This window comes from Astyanax mexicanus, chromosome 2 (assembly GCF_023375975.1).
Source record: "Astyanax mexicanus isolate ESR-SI-001 chromosome 2, AstMex3_surface, whole genome shotgun sequence".
Classification (NCBI taxonomy): Eukaryota; Metazoa; Chordata; class Actinopteri; order Characiformes; family Acestrorhamphidae; genus Astyanax; species Astyanax mexicanus.
Genome location: NC_064409.1, coordinates 46,756,102 through 46,773,647, shown reverse-complemented (window position 1 = coordinate 46,773,647; position 17,546 = coordinate 46,756,102). Strand labels below are relative to the sequence as shown.

The 17,546-nt window shown below is 39.9% G+C and overlaps 1 pseudogene; it reads right to left on the bottom strand.

Moving 5' to 3' along the window:
* Positions 1-5,022: 5,022 nt before the first annotated feature.
* On the bottom strand, positions 5,023-5,172 carry LOC125799208 (U1 spliceosomal RNA; annotated as a pseudogene).
* Positions 5,173-17,546: the final 12,374 nt, after the last annotated feature.

Below are 17,546 nucleotides of genomic sequence, written 5' to 3'. Positions count from 1 at the left end.
TAAGCATAATCAGATCAGAAAATGTTCAGTAGAAAGTGTAAAGAAACTAACTGAATGTAACAAGACGGTTTTCAGGATGATTAAGATTAGAATAAGAAACGCAGTATACAGTCATTAGGTATAATCAAAGACATTTTGCCCAACTGAGAGGCTTTAAGAGAGAGAGCATTATTACACTGAGAGAACCAAGACGGTAATTTCCCTCCATCTGTGCTGTCCACTTTAGTTTGAAGCCTTGTTATGAATGAGAATCCTGGATACATACATGCATTCACATATACAAGTAATAAAACAAAACGTATTGCAAATTACACAACTTACAGACCTGGTTTACAGCATCACTATATGTCACACACAGATATATAGACTTTTTTAAGTGTGCAATAAAGTTGGCACACTTACCAGTTTTATCAGTTTCACTCAACTTTAGCATGATATCACTGGCTTAGATTTTCAAAAAATATGGAAAGAGTAAGCTTTTGTGTATCTCTAGAAAGCTCTTTCCATAATTCCAGCATGAGAGCAGCTGGTTTATAAAACTGTGTGCTTTTTTTTTGGGATGCTTTTTATATTTATGAGAGCCCATTTTTGAATTTAAGATGCATTAAACTCCTTTTCAATAGTGTTGTTTACTGCAGTTATATCTTCTTAAAAAATTATATTCTTAGTATTTAGGATTTGAATATATTGAATCTTTGACAAACAAATATGATTTAATAACATGTAAGCTCAAAAGTACACTTTTCCAGCTTCACTAACAAATACGAGCAAGGAAATTAAACAGTTTTGAGGAAAGCAAACCAATAAATATTGAGCAAAAGTCAGAAGAGGATACGTTTATCAGTATATGAGGTTAAGTGAGGTGCATTGTGCTGATATTATGTAATCAGAGCTGGCGTATCACTAGCTTACTGTATGGGGGCAGCTTCACGCTAAATGATGGGTTGAGCCTTAAGGATCTCAGATCCTGGGTTGTGTTGCATCCTCCTCATCCAGCCCCTAACTAAATTGACTTTTGTTGGGTTGGGCCTCTTATCATGTTTTCCTTACAGAGTTCCTTAATACTTGAGGGAATAGATACAGTGGGTGATAATTGATCTCTTGGGAGACGAGGAGAGACTGCATTGATCTTTAGACAGCCTAGACTTAATTGCTTTTGATTTTCCTCTTGCCTTTCTTGAGGAATCTTTGGAGAGAGGCACAGTCTGTTTCTGTGGCTCCGAGTCTATTGAAGCTGATGAATATGAGCATCACGTTGGTTGGCTGGATAATTTAGGGTGTGAAGGGACAGCTGTAATTATTTTATTAAAGCTTAGTTCATTTAAGTGACATTAACCATAATAATTGGTCATCATATTATGTGAATGTTATGTAATATGAAAAGAAGAGTGTTAGTCATTGTACTTGAATGAACTGAATGAATCTTGGTTCGTCCTTTAAAGCACAAAACTGAAGAAAACTAAGCGCCTATCTGACAAAAGGAAGCTACATGACAGCTTTCAGAAGATTCCAGATACACCGCCCACTCCTTCATTAGGAAAAGAAGACACGTATTAATTAAGGGTACAGAAGCAATTCAGACCGGCAGAAACTGCGAGGGAACAGCTTTCAGATCAACTCAAGGCCCTTTCACCCCTATCTGAGCTTAAAGCTGTCATTTTTGTTTTGGAACCACATATGAACAGCTCTCTTTCTTGGAAGATATCAAGCATTTTGTGGAACACTTTTCAGAGCTTGTTACTCTGCTCTTGATGTCTTGAAAGAAATGATAGCGACCGAAATGAAAATTCAACCCGCAGTGCACAGAGAGAAAGAGAGAGAGAGAGAGGAAGGAAGGGAGAGCACAATAGCTTCTACAAGGTCTGTTGTATAGATCTATCATGATTGTTTGAGTGAGCCTCTTTGTAGTCTGCCTCTTTCTGAAAGCTTTGCCAGCCAGGCCTGAGTCACAGTGTTAGATAAAGAGCTGCTGTACAGATATAAGCACACATGCTTATGAGTGAACAAGACAGTTAGAAAGGCCACGATCTGTGCTGGCAATGCAAACGCCATGCTGTTCCTCATTACAATTGATTTGTCTTGATATCTTGTTTTATAACTGCTACTAGTTTAGAACTAATATTTACAGAACACTGATAAATATCTGTGTTGGATAAATACAATTCCTGACAATGTGCCATAGACATGTGTGGATAGTTGTCCAAAACATCCTCCCTTACTCCTATCACTCTTAGTGTGTGATGCTAGCCATCGCAGGTGTCTCTTAGCAAACTAACTGCCTCAACTAAATGTATTAGTTTATTATTAATGTTCCTGTTAAAAGTTGGCCTAGCTAAATCATTTGGGTTGGCAAAATGTACAAATTGTATTTAAACCCTAGTTGAGGCCAAACCAACTACTCTGCACTACTGCACATGCTCAGTTTGTGCAGTAATACCAACTTCATGTGGACCACGCACAGCCTCTAATGCTACCGGCAGTTGCTTGCCTGTAATGCACAGGACTATGTGCAGGATAGACACTGGAGAAATACAGATAAATAAACAATTTAAATAATACAAGCAGCTGAAAACTTTTGCAGACTTGAATTAAGAAATACGTTTCCAGTCTTCTCACTGGTAAAAATCAATTGGCAAAAACTAGACAACATATATGTAAATTGAGACATGAGAATGATTAAATTAAGCAAATGATCTTCCAATGGCGTGAGCAAATTTTATTAGTAAGATTTCTTAAAATAAGAAACCACAAAGTCTTCAAATTGTGCTCATTTTTAATTTGAATTACTTAAAATAAGGTGAACATTCTAAGTAAGACTTAGGCTCAACTGACATTCAACTACATTCATTTAATTGTCTAATAAATGCATCTTAACCCCATGTTAAATGTAAATGATTCCAAATAGAACATAACCCTTCACCAAACCCTAACCTTAACCCTTAATCAACCCTAAAATCTTAACCTACACTTAACCCTAACCTAAACCTCAACTTAAGCTTTAAATCTAACCCTAAACCAATCCTAAAATGTTAACTATAAGTCAGGGTTAGAGATGGATGTTGGGTTACATTCAATAGGGAATCATTTACTTTCACCTTTCAGTTCAATTGCATTTAATAGACATGCAGTTAAATGTTAGTTAAATGTCAGTTGAGCATCAATGAGACCATCAACTGGTAAATGTCAGCCAGCGTCAATTACCACATTGCCACACCCCTTTCAATATTGCGAAATAAGTCCTATAAAATGCATTCACTGTAAAGAGAAATACTGGGGGTTATTAACACAGGAGCCGGGCTTGCAGAATTTACAGAACCCAACCTCCAAAAAAAAAATCCTGATTGTGTAATTATAGATTAAAAGTTCTGTCATCTCTCATTCAAATGAATAGAATTAGGCGGGGTTAAAAGTAGTACTAGAGTGCGTAAGAGACATAGTAGCTTCACTTTGTAACTGCTGTCTATAGTACTGTGTCAGTACTACACTGTCCTGTCTGTTAATTGTCTCATGTCTGCTGTATGTATTATATAGTGCTTTAGTTCCATGTTGCTCGCCGGTACTTTATTTTGTCTACATTGATTTGCTGTTACTTGTTGCACTGTTACTGAGTTCCTGGAGAACTTAATTTAACTGCAATGTGTACTTGTGTTCAGATGGAATGACAATAAAACCCTCTTGACCTGACCTGACCTGATAAGAGTCTATTAGTAAAGTTGAAATGAACCAAAAGTTTTCCACTCTTAAACGAAAGTTGCACATTTATAATTTTCCGCTGAGTTCTTTGACCAGTCATTTTTAAGAATTACTTTTCTAGAGCACGGCTGCACACAAATCAGTTTACCTAATTTTGCGCTCCATTATAATAATTGAAGAAGTGCCCAGCTCCTTGTTTTTTAGCTCTTAATTTAATTAGCAGCTCCTGTTTACACGCACACACTCCTCTAATCTGTTTAGCGAGGTGCGCACACTGAGCTGGGTCCTCAGGTAGGCCAGTACTCAGAGGAATAAACTAAAATATTTCACCAGCACACTCTTTCTCACACTCTCTCTCACATGCTTCCGTGTCCATCCAGTGATGTCTGTGGCCCGCTGAGTGTTGACCCTTTGTTTGTGCCTACAGGGGTCTGCATGGTGCTTTCCCTCCATCCAGCACAGTGAGTGAACACGGAGCCGTCTGACAGCACTCCCCTGCCAAAGCCCCGCGTCACTTTAGGTTAGTCCAGCAGCTTAGTCAGCCTCTCCCACCGAGAGGTGTGTGTGTGTGTGTGTGTGTGTCATGTTTCTGCCTGAGCATAGTCATTTTCTCCTGTGTTCTCCAGAGCCTTGCTGTCAGAGTAATTCTCCTAACATCCACTGCACTGGCAGTGCAGGTCACTAAACAGCAGTAAACCTTCAGCTCCGTTTTTTTCTCTCTTAGCTTGTGTTGGTCTGAAATACGCACAAAACTGTACGTCAAATAATTAAAACATTAATATTAGTCAAAAGAGCAAAACTAAAGATTGTACATTCAACTGAGGCTTTACTTTTTGCGTAAATTAATAAAGTTACTCTTATAAAGAACCTTTTTAGAAACCCAAAGTTGTTTTATAATCACATTTTACACACAACATTTTATACTCAGCACACACACACACACACACACCATCAAAAAATGGCAGCCAATCGTGCACAGCCTACTCTCAAACGGAAATGCCCATCCACCTGGGGGACGGCATTGACCCAGAGTGGAGTGCCAGCCCATATCTGGGCATACAGTCATACACACACACACACACACACACACAACAAAACACACACACTGGGACAATTGGTAATTAAGATATTTTCCAAGCCATTACGTGAAAAATACAGTTTTAGAAAATTAAGTATAATGTGATGGAGTGGTACAGAATAGTAGCTCTACAGCCCAGAGGTTTGTTGAACCCAATTGCAGAACAGTTGATCTCAAAGCAGGTAAATCCAAGAAGAAAGGAAAAAAAAAAAAACACACAGCTCCTCACGCGGGATCAAACCCATATCGTCGGGGTCGCTGTCCAATACCAAAAATTATGCAGTCGAGATTCCCGCATTTGGGGAATTCGCAAAGGTCAGCACAGCCCGAGTGCAATGACTGAGCCTCGCTCTGGGCGAACCACCTTTCTGATCATGGTATCACCCCTGCCAGGTAAGTATCTTCTACTTCCGGCGCCGACGCGAGTGGCTGCCTGTTCCAGTAGCTCCGTCTCTTTGTGTGTTTTTCTGAGTTTTTTTACGTTTATTTATCGTCTCTGTGCTACTACACACGTCTAGTGTGCATCTTATTTATATCCTAAGGATATTTTTGGTGTAAATATGCGGGGCAGCGAGGAATACCGTGTTTATTCCCGGGAAGAACTGCTAGCCCTCCGACCCGCGGGACGTGGGGGCATTGTCCACACAATACCGGATGATCTGAGAAGGAGGTACCGAGGTTGCAGGGCTGGCGCTATGCTAAAGGCTAAGCTAAAGGCTAAGAAGTCGGAGCAGCGCTGGAGGTACAAACCCTCAGTTCCGTCGGTGGTTATGGGGAATGTTAACTCACTGACCAACAAAACCGACAAGCTAGCCTGTCTGGTGAAGAATCAGAAGCTCTACAGGGAGTGTAGCATGCTGTGTTTCACCGAGACCTGGCTTACCCCCGACACGCCGGATGCTAACGTGCAGCTACCCGGCTTTTCTTCAGTGAGGGCGGACAGGGACCCGGTGCTTTGCGGGAAGCGGAAAGGTGGAGGAATCGCGCTGTTTATTAACAACAGATGGTGCAACCCTGGACATGTGTACGTGAAGGAGGTGATCTGCTGTCGGGATATTGAACTGTTAGCGGTGAGTCTCCGACCTTATTACATGCCGCGGGAGCTCTCTCACGCGATCCTCGTGTGTGTTTACATCCAGCCGAGAGCGGACGTGCAGGCGGCGTGTGACGTCATCCACTCCACCGTCGCAGCGCTGCAGACACAGCACCCTGACGCCTTCTATGTGATCACTGGTGACTTTAATCACGTAACGCTGGACTCTACCCTGCCTGCCTTTTTCCAGTTTGTGGACTGTCCCACCAGGAAAAACAGGACCATAGACTTGCTGTATGCTAATGTGAAGGATGCATACAGGGCTATTCCACTACCACCGCTGGGGAAATCAGATCACAATCTGGTGTTCCTGCAGCCTCAGTACAAACCACTGGTACTGAGGCAGCCCACTACCACACGCTCATTCAGAGTCTGGTCTCCTGAAGCAGAAGAAGCCCTAAGGGACTGCTATGACACCACTGACTGGAGCGTGCTGCTGCACCCACATGGTGAGGACATTGAGGGGGTGACTCACTGTGTTACGGACTACTTGAATTTCTGTATGGATGTTGCTGTTCCCACAAAGACTGTACGCTGCTTTCCAAACAACAAACCCTGGATTACCAGCTCCGTCAAGGACCTCCTCAACCAAAAGAAGAGGGCGTTCAAAGACGGAAACTTGGTAGAGCTGAAGCGCGTACAGGGGGAACTCAAGGTACGTCTTAAAGAGGCCAAGGAGTCTTACAGGAAGAAGGTGGAAAGAAAGCTGCAAGACAACAACATGAAGGAAGTCTGGGGTGCAATGAAAACCATCACTGGGTGCAAGAACAACAACGGCAACCCAGTAGATGGCAGTGTGGACAGAGCAAACCAGTTCAACAACTTTTACAACAGGTTTGACTGTCCTGCTCCTGCTGCCCCCTCCTCCTACCCTCCTGCAGCATCACCAACATCTTCTCCATCTCTACCATCATCACCACCATCTCCATCACCTTCAACTCCAACTCCACCATCTTCATCACCACCACCATTACCCTCACCTCCATCTTCATCAACATCATCACCATCATCATCATCACCACCACCACCACCACCCTCACCTCCATCATCATCTTCATCACCATCAGCACAATCACCCTCACCTCCACCATCTTCATCAGCACCATCATCACCCTCACCTCCACCATCTTCATCATCACCACCATCAACACTATCAACTGGCAGACAAATCATCTCCTCCAGTCCACCAACCTTTACTGCTGACCAGGTCAGGAGACAGCTGAGGAGACTTCACCCAAGGCAGCTGGCCCGGACAGAGTGTGCCCCAGAATGCTCAAGGCATGTGCTGTTCAACTGGGTGAGCCCCTCCAACATGTTTTTAACCTCAGTCTGTGTCTAGGGAGAGTTCCTGCCACGTGGAAGACAACCTGTCTCATTCCTGTTCCCAAGAAGGCACACCCGAAGGAGCTGAATGACTACAGGCCTGTTGCTTTGACATCTCACGTGATGAAGACCATGGAGCGACTGCTGCTGGACCAACTCAGACCTCAGGTCCACCATGCTGAGGACCCACTGCAGTTTGCGTACCGGGAAAAGGTGGGAGTGGAAGATGCCATCCTCTATCTCCTGCACAGAGCTCACTCTCATCTGGACAAGGGGGGAGGTGCTGTGAGGGTCATGTTCTTCGACTTCTCCAGTGCCTTCAACACCATCCAGCCCCTACTACTGAGAGACAAGCTGATGGAGATGGAGGTGGATATGCACCTGGTCACCTGGATCACTGACTACCTTACTGGGAGACCACAACATGTCAGGATCAGGGACTGCTCCTCTGACACAGTGATCAGCAGCACAGGAGCACCACAGGGGACTGTTCTCTCTCCAGTCCTGTTCACACTGTACACATCAGACTTCAAATACCACTCGGAGTCATGCCACATGCAGAAGTTCTCTGACGACACTGCAATTGTGGGGTGTGTGCGTAATGATGATGAGAGGGAGTACAGAAGCCTGGTTGAGGAATTTGTGATGTGGTGCAAGATGAACCATCTGCAGCTGAACATCTCCAAAACCAAGGAGATGTGCATAGACTTCAGGAGGTCCAGGCCCTCTGCTCAGCAGCCAATCTCCATCGAGGGGGTCGACGTGGAGGTGGTCAAATCCTACAAATACCTTGGTGTGCACCTGGACGACAGGCTGGACTGGTCAGTGAACACTGACTCCCTCTACAGGAAGGCTCAGAGCAGACTGTACTTCCTCAGAAGGCTCAGGGCTTTCAACATCTGCCAGAAACTCCTCCTGATGTTCTACCAGTCTGTGGTAGCCAGCGTCCTCTTTTACACTGTTGTGTGTTGGGGAGGCAGCATCAGCAAGAGGGATGCTGGACGACTGGACAGGCTGGTGAGGAAAGCTGGTTCTGTGCTGGGATTAGAGCTGGAGTCCTTAACACCACTGGCAGAGAGGAGAGCCCTCAGTAAGCTGCTGAACATCATGGACAATGTTCACCACCCTCTGCACAGCACCATCACCAGGCAGAGGAGCTCATTCAGCGGCAGACTGCTGTCCCAGTCCTGCTCCACAGACAGACTCCGAAAGTCTTTTGTTCCTCAGGCCATAAGACTGTTCAACTCCTCTCAGCACAGCAAACTAAAGACTCTGTGAAACTTTTTCATTCCGGCCACTCTGGCCACACCATGGACACACCCCCAGCTATGGACACACTCTCAGACTTGCTGATGCCTAGAACACTTTTTATAGTTCTACCATATTTTGCACTAGTAGTTCATTCACTAGTTAATTCATCTACTGTTTACGTATCTTTTGCACTGTTTACGTATCTTTTGCACTGCTTAATTTAATTTAAATTATTATATAACTGTATTTGCACTTTCTGTTTGGCTGACATCAGTTATCCTCACATTATGCACATCAACTGGTGTTCACTGTCTATTGTGTTCAACTGCACTACCTCCATTCTCCATCTCCATTACACACACACACACGAAGACTGTACATTTACACTGTATATTCTATTTCTTATTTGATTGAATTTATATGTATCTTTATATTTTATATTTTATCTTTTTTAACCTTGTGTATTGTGTAACCTGCTGCTGGATGCCAAGAATTTCCCCCCGGGGATCAATAAAGTATCTATCTATCTATCTATCTATCTATCTATCTATCTATCTATCTATCTATCTATCTATCTATCTATCTATCTATCTATCTATCTATCTATCTATCTATCTATCTATCTATCTATCTATCTATCTATCTATCTATCTATCTATCTATCTATCTATCTATCTATCTATCTATCTATCTATCTATCTATCTATCTATCTATCTATCTATCTATCTATCTATCTATCTATCTATCTATCTATCTATCTATCTATCTATCTATCTATCTATCTATCTATCTATCTATCTATCTATCTATCTATCTATCTATCTATCTATCTATCTATCTATCTATCTATCTATCTATCTATCTATCTATCTATCTATCTATCTATCTATCTATCTATCTATCTATCTATCTATCTATCTATCTATCTATCTATCTATCTATCTATCTATCTATCTATCTATCTATCTATCTATCTATCTATCTATCTATCTATCTATCTATCTATCTATCTATCTATCTATCTATCTATCTATCTATCTATCTATCTATCTATCTATCTATCTATCTATCTATCTATCTATCTATCTATCTATCTATCTATCTATCTATCTATCTATCTATCTATCTATCTATCTATCTATCTATCTATCTATCTATCTATCTATCTATCTATCTATCTATCTATCTATCTACACTACCGCTGCTCCGTATAGTGAATTGAGACACGGCCGGGGAAAAACACCCTTACGCAGAGACAGGGGAGGAATGTAAATAAAAGCTCGCCAGAGAAGTATTTTATTTTTTTATTTATTTTATTGTCGTTCATTATAGTTCAAACAACCTCACTGGCCAGATGTTTTATGCTTGTGAGCCACATCTGACCCACTGGCCGCTTATTGCCGACCCCTGATTTATTAAAATGAGTACTAAATTTTTCTGGGCAATTTGATCTCCATGTTTTTTAAATGTGGGAGGAAACTGCAGACATGGAACGAACATGGAAACTCCACACAGATAGGGACCTAAACCCAAGACTACAGCACTGGGAGGTGGCGTGCTAACCACCAACCACTAAGTCACCATGCCACCAATGATGGCACTTCATTGTAAAAAGCTCTGGCAAAAGATAAATTACAGTAACATTACAGGTTTTAACAATTAATTAGCAATCAATTTTTTATATTAAAAAGCAAGTGCTCATATTAAACATGACATAATTGGTCAGGTATGGATGTAACTCTGAGCTGCAAAACCTATATTCAGCAATGTTGATTAATTAGTGACTAACAAGCGCTTGCTATAGCTAGCGACTAATGCTAATGTGCTGTCTAGTCATGGTTTACTGGGGATGAATCCCAAAAATGCTTAATGGTCATTTTGATAAAACTATATATTTATAAAAAAAAACAACACTAACTAAATATATGTTCATTTAGATTCTTATGACTAACTATTGTGACAGCTTGCATCTGATCAATATATAATTCAAATTTCATAAAAACTATACATTTCTCAAGATTTACTCTGAATTAACACATTATTACACATACAGAGAAATGCTAAACTTCACTTCTTCCAATTTTTTGTGCATTTTATACAGTTTTACTTGATATGGGGATACGTTTTTCTGTCTACAGTGCTGCTCCTTGACTATCACATTTTTTGCCCATAATGATAATCTTTAAATTTATAAAGATTTTGTAAAATAATTAAGGCATATCAATATTACTTTTAGAAAGTTTATCAAAATATTAATCATTTTCAAAAATCAATATGTATCTTTGAAACAGAACAATGTCACCATGAACAAGTTTTATCAAATACCATTTTTAAATCTTATGTCGTTTTATTAAAAGGTTTGAAGACCACAAGGCATCTAACGCCAATGCTAATTCGTTCTAGAAAGGTTTTCAGGAAAATGATTCCCAAGGATGCAGTTTGAGATGAAATTATCAAATATATTAGAGCAGCTATTTAATATGTCAAGATTAGATCTGACCTCATCATTTGATCAGGGGTGGACAACTTCCCCTTTTCCCCTATATTAATATTAATACAGCTTTTACTGAGGCATTTGCATAGTACTGTACAGTAATGTGAAGAGAATTTGCCAGTGTCATTTGTCAGTGTACTATAAAATGGATTACAATAATCCAAATCCAAAATTAATATAATAATTTCAGTTATTATGTATATGATGTTACTAAGCGGTAGCAAAAAAAAAAATGATGCAACAAAACTTAATCCGGTTTAAAAGCTCTGATGATTTTTCCTCACCTGTTTGTGTGTTTAAATTGTCCTTTGAGACCCTGACAGAAGTAATAGCATTCTCTTTCCAATCAGGGCTGGGTAAAGACAATAAGTGCAATACAAACAGCAGCCTGGGCCACTGGAGGATTTCCCTTAAATTCACAGACAAGATGAGCAGCAGGGAAATCATCTGTCCTGATGCTCTCTCTCTAAAGGTTTTCCCAAGACAACACCTAAGCAAAGAGCTTATTAATAGCTCTGCTGCTTCCTGTTTCAATAGGCAATAAAGAGTTATTTTAATTGAACTAGGGACATATAAACCAATTTAGAGAGATTAAAGCCTCCATGACTGATATGTGAACTGAACTGTCCAAATATGCCACATATTACTTAATTTCGCTGTGCTCTGTGCAATGAAAATAAAGTTTTTTTTAACTACCTGTTGTCTAAACCAATGTTTAAACCTGTTGCTTTTTATGAATCTTCACATTACAACATTTTGCCTGTTTTCACAACAAAAAAAAAAACATAAAAATGAGTGCACTCGTGTATTTGTCAAAATTGAATTTGTTTTCTCTGCCAATAGCTGTGTATAAAGATTTCCTTTGTCAGGAAACATAATGAAGTCTTGTGTTTAGAATCAGTGGTGCACAACACTGAACTCCCACAACGTCTTCTGGCCACTCAGCCATGATCGTCTGTGGGACAGACATTAATGGTCTGTGTTAAGGTTGACTGGATCTCTACAAACCAAATCCCCTCTCTAAAGATAGAAGATAAGAAGCTAAGAGAAACACGGGCAACAGAGTCCCCGCACTGTATCATCCAGGGCCATTATAGAGCACTAATCAGAGATGAACATCAATTATAGAAGCCTGCGTATCAATTTCACATTCAAATGTGTGTAACGTAGAGATTCAGAAATAATCTATCTTCACCCCGGTTGCCAAGAATTGAACAGCCACAGGCCAACAGCTGTTCTGGAAAGGGAAGATGCGCTTTGGAGAAGAATTCACTGATAATTCCATGTTCTAGTGTATGTAAATGATAAATAAAAGTCTAAATGATTTTGTTCAAGGACATAAAGGGCACTATTTTTGTAATCTATAGGAAAACGGTCAACCGCGCACAGTCCAGCTTGATTTAAGTCTGTGTCTGTGTGTCTTTGCTATCGTAATGACGGGAAATGTATGCGGCTTGAAACACACAAAAGGCAAGTACTAATGCTCTTAATTAATCATGGGTGTGTTTTGGGCGTGTGTCACCTGCCATCCCTTTAAAACCAGATGAGCACTGACTTTGGCAGATTGGTATTTTAATGGTGCAGCACTTCTGCACTTCTCAGCAGAGGAAACTGACCTGAACCTTCGTGCTTTGAAGGTGAGTAAGCAGGTAAGCATTTACGGGAACAGCAATGATATTTTATTTTGTGTTCTCTGTTTATTGTTGATGTAAAAGTTGAGTCTGTACACTGCAGTGTGTCCTTATTTGCACCTTATGCACGCTCAGCCTGTACGGTACACCTGCAACTGGTGGTTGATTTTTGTCAGGATTTTAATTAATCAGTGGTGCACCTGTGTTTTCTGCTGCCAAGATAGCAATACACTAGAAATGTACCTAAACACACCTCACTTCCAGACCAACATGCCAGCTTAGATATATTTGCAGGGGCAAGGTGTGAAAATAGATTGTTGGCAGTGTGTAAGATAGCAATGAGCATCATGTTGCACCTTGTACAGAGTGATAAGGAGATAGGGCCCTTCTGAGCTCCACAGTGCAGTTTTGTAACCTTCTAGGAATTTGTGTGTGTGTGTTCACTACTGTGTATGTGTGTGTTATATATAAAAGCATATAGTAAATATGCTTGTCTTTTCTTGTCTTGTCTTGTTGTGTCTTGTTGTGTCTTGTCATGTCTTGTCGTGTCTTGTCAACCTGGTTTCTAGGTTGTTTCACATTTCCAGACTATACTAAACTAAATCTCTGAGTGGACATGAGGAAAGCTAAACCACATGAAGGTAGCTTCTGGGTGTCTGGGTGGTCAGCACCAATTCTGCTGAAGCTTTTGCCGTCATTAAAGCCACTAAACATAGCCTACACCGTTAAAATAAGCTCAGAGGTAGGTCTTCAAACAAATCTCAGACATTTATGATGATGGTGAGCAATGAGCTGGTTCCTGCTGTCAGGCCCATGTTCTTTTCACCACACAAATCTGTCAAGTTATTCAGGGCATTATCTCAGTGTTTACTGCTATATCTAAAACCAGTGTCACTTACTGTATATCCATAAATCAAAGGTCTAGGAGGCCGGGATTCTGGACATCAACAGGACATCGTTCAGATAGAGCTGAAAAAATGAATAGTGTTAACTTAAACAGCATTTTACTGATATAAACATGCAATGATATGTCTATTCCTATTTTATTTGGTTATTTGACAGGTACAGTACAGATGAACACTGTTATACAAAGCTTTAGCAAACTAGGTTCTTAACAAATAGATGAGAAAGGGCTAAGAACTGTCCTTCCTTGTCAACATATTGTGCGCCGTACCTCTTGTGCAGATATAAAATTGAACTATGTAGCAGCAGTGGATAGAAGAAGGCATGCATGAGCAAAATGAAGGATCTGGCAGACCTAGATAACACCTTAAAAAATAACTCTCACCAACTTCAAATGTTCTATTAAGCCTATTTGTATTTGTTAGTCTAATTTAAGTTCTGTGAGACATATATTTTTTGCTGGTCCAACTACATATTTAGCATTTTGTCAGCTACATTTGTTTAGTTCAGTTAATTATTTTGACCAAGCTGCCATGTTTATGCTGCATCAAGTAAATGTAAAATTTACTGAATATAATTAAAGGAAACTTTTTTTTACTTTTAACAAATGTATTTTTATTTCTGTTTTTAGTTGGCCTCATTTAAGTTCTATGAAGTGTGTTTTGTAAGTTTGCTGACTATCCTTTAAGATCAACTAAAACAATTAACTTGTGTCAGTAATTACATAAATAAAACTCACATAAGGAGCAAAACACTACATTTTGTGTTAATTTAAATACGCTACTGAGAATTTATGCCTATTACATATATGTTTAATTGTCAGGCAGACAAGTTTGCTGAAATGCAAATATGACCAGCACATAGCACATGTGTAAAAGCAAAAAGACACATGAATTCCAATTGACCGTTCACATTCATGTTGCATGTTCAAGGATCGGATACGTATCCGATTTAGGACCACATATAAAAGCGACTCAAATCTGATTTGAAAAAATTTGCCTGGTAATGTAAATGTAGCCTTTGTTGCCAAAGACTGCAATGTTGTCTTATCAGAGTAAAAGTGCAGGCACTGTGTTCAGCACCAAGAGCAGTTTGTTGTCACACATCACATGTCCAGATGATGACCTGGTGTTATTTTGTATAATTACAGTCACAACATGATGTTAAGTTCCTGTAACCAGTGGCCCTACCTTTTCTGAAAGCACACTATAAAACGCTATTCCAACAAGACAATACTCATCCACATACTGTTTCAGCCTCAAGAGTATAATTCTCTTGGTGTACAGATGCTATGCCACAGCCAGCCACATTTCCAAATCAATCCCCAACTGAAAATGTGTGGGATGTAAATGTACAAACATTTGAGCAGGAGGTAGTAAAATAATTACAATATACAATTATAACATGTGTTCAATGTCTAGCAAAAAAGTTCTGTGTGGTCTGTGACTGTAGGCCTGTTTGTATAATCGTCTGTTATAATTAAAACCCTACATGCCAAAGATAGTTGGTTGGAGAAGTCTTGAGCATCAGTGACCTCAGACAGCTCAGGTTTATCAGAGTGATTGCTGCTTCTTTGTCAGTAATGTAAGTGAGCAGGAAAGCTGTGAGCAGTCTTTGATCATCACTCAGCTTTGGACAAGCAGAGCACTTCACTCCTGGCCTGTTTTTAAAGGATGAACCAGAGCCCCGCACTCAGCCAGCCCCATATCATTCAAGAGCTTAACCGTGACTGAGTGTGTGTTTATGCCGTCAGTGCCTGTAGAGTGGCTGTGTGGCCCTGGATGAATTGGATATTTGGCTTTGCTTAAACAGATAGAGTAAATGTAACTGGCACATTTATACGGCTTTTGATGCTGGTTAAAACATTTCAGATAAGCCACTGAAGTCGAGAATTCTGTTTGTGCTCTTAAGGGGGGCTCTTTGTAAGGTTCTCACTTTACAAATATCTAAGAGGCAGCCCCATTAAAAAGCATCAGAGAGTCGGGGAGAGGTAGACGAGTGTCTGCGCGGGCAATTATCATCTACAAAAACTCACCCTGAACAACAATCTACTGCCCCAAACCACCAAACTCCAATTAAAGAACTCTCAGAGAGCTAAGCGTGTGAGGAGGAAGTCCAGGCTAGCCTCTCTCTCTCTCTCTCTCTCTCTCTTTCTCTCTCTCTCTTTCTCTCTCTCTCTCTGTAATGGGATTAGAGAGACCGCTGTGATCAGGCTGGTGGAGATTTCTGCCATGGGCCCGCTGGCCCAGACACATTAATTGGAGTATAAGCAATAAAAGCCAGAAAGCCAGGTTGCAGCTGACAAATGGCACCTTTTTGTTTGATGTTCATTATAAAAAAAAAAACCTCATTATATCATAAAAAGATCACTCTGACCCACTTAACCCCTGAAATCCAAAATAACCATATATAAGCCCACACATCTCTGTTCCACACTCCCGAAACATGCAAAAAGCATGTACTAATTCTCCTAATTAATCGTGGGTGTGTTTTGGCCTTAATGTGAAATAAACCAATCAGCATATTACGTGCCATTCCCTTTAAAAGCCCAGAATTCTCTGACGGATTGCTATTTTAACAGTGCTTCTGCCCTTCTCAGCAGAGAAAACTGAACTGCATGTTCACATTGTGAAGGTAAGTGATAAGGTCATTTACTGAAACAGTAATATAATTGTATTTAGTATTCTGTTTATGGTTAATGTAAAATTTGAATTTGCATACTACTGCGCAGCTGCATAGACAAGATAAGTATGGATGTCTGATGGGCGACTGTTGTCAAGGCTTTAATCAGTCAGTGGCGCACCTGTGTTTTCTGTCGCCAAGACACAGACACAAGAAACATGCCAAAACTTTAACTGAACACACCTCATTTCCAGACCCCCTGTCCATCAGTGTATACATACAGCTCTGGAAAAAAGAAGAGACCATTTAAAAATGATGAGTTTCTTAGATTTCACCAAATATGAAACCTCTGTAATATAATCAAGAGGAAGATGGATGATCACAAGCCATCAAACCAAGCTGAACTGCTTGAATTTTTGCACCAGGAGTGGCATAAAGTTATCCAAAAGCAGTGTGTAAGACTGGTGGAGGAGAACATGCCAAGATGCATAAAAACGTTTACTAAAAACCAGGGTTATTCTATCAGATATTGATTTCTGAACTCTTTATGAAAACTTTATGAACATGAACTTGTTTCCTTCTTTTTTATTTGAAGTCTGAAATCTCTGCATCTTTTTGGGTTATTTCAGCCATTTCTAATGCTATAAGTGACAATATTTTTATTTGGAATTATGGGAGAAATGTGGTCTGTAGTTTATAGAATAAAACAATGTTCAATGTTCATTTTACTCAAACATATGCTTATAAATAGCAAAATTAGAGAAACTGATTTAGGAATGAAAGGTCTCTTACATTTTTTTCCAGAGCTGCATATATATATATATATATATATATATATATATATATATATATATATATATATACGTATATATATATATATATATATATATATATATATATATATATATACGTATATATATATATATATATATATATATATATATATATATACATACGTATATATATATATATACACGTATGTATATATATATATATACATACGTATATATATATACACTGCTCAAAAAAATAAAGGGAACACTCAAATAACACAATATAACTCCAAGTAAATCAAACTTCTGTGAAATTAAACTGTCCACTTAGGAAGCAACACTGATTGACAATCAATTTCACCTGCTGTTGTGCAAATGGAATAGACAACAGGTGGAAATTATTGGCAATTAGCAAGACACACTCAATAAAGGAGTGGTTCTGCAGGTGGGGACCACAGACCACTTCTCAGAACCTATGCTGTCTGGCTGATGTTTTGGTCAGTTTTGAATGTTGGTGGTTCTTTCACACTCGTGGTAGCATGAGACGGACTCTACAACCCACACAAGTGGCTCAGGTAGTGCAGCTCATCCAGGATGGCACATCAATGCGAGCTGTGGCAAGAAGGTTTGCTGTGTCTGTCAGCGTAGTGTCTAGAGGCTGGAGGCGCTACCAGGAGACAGGTC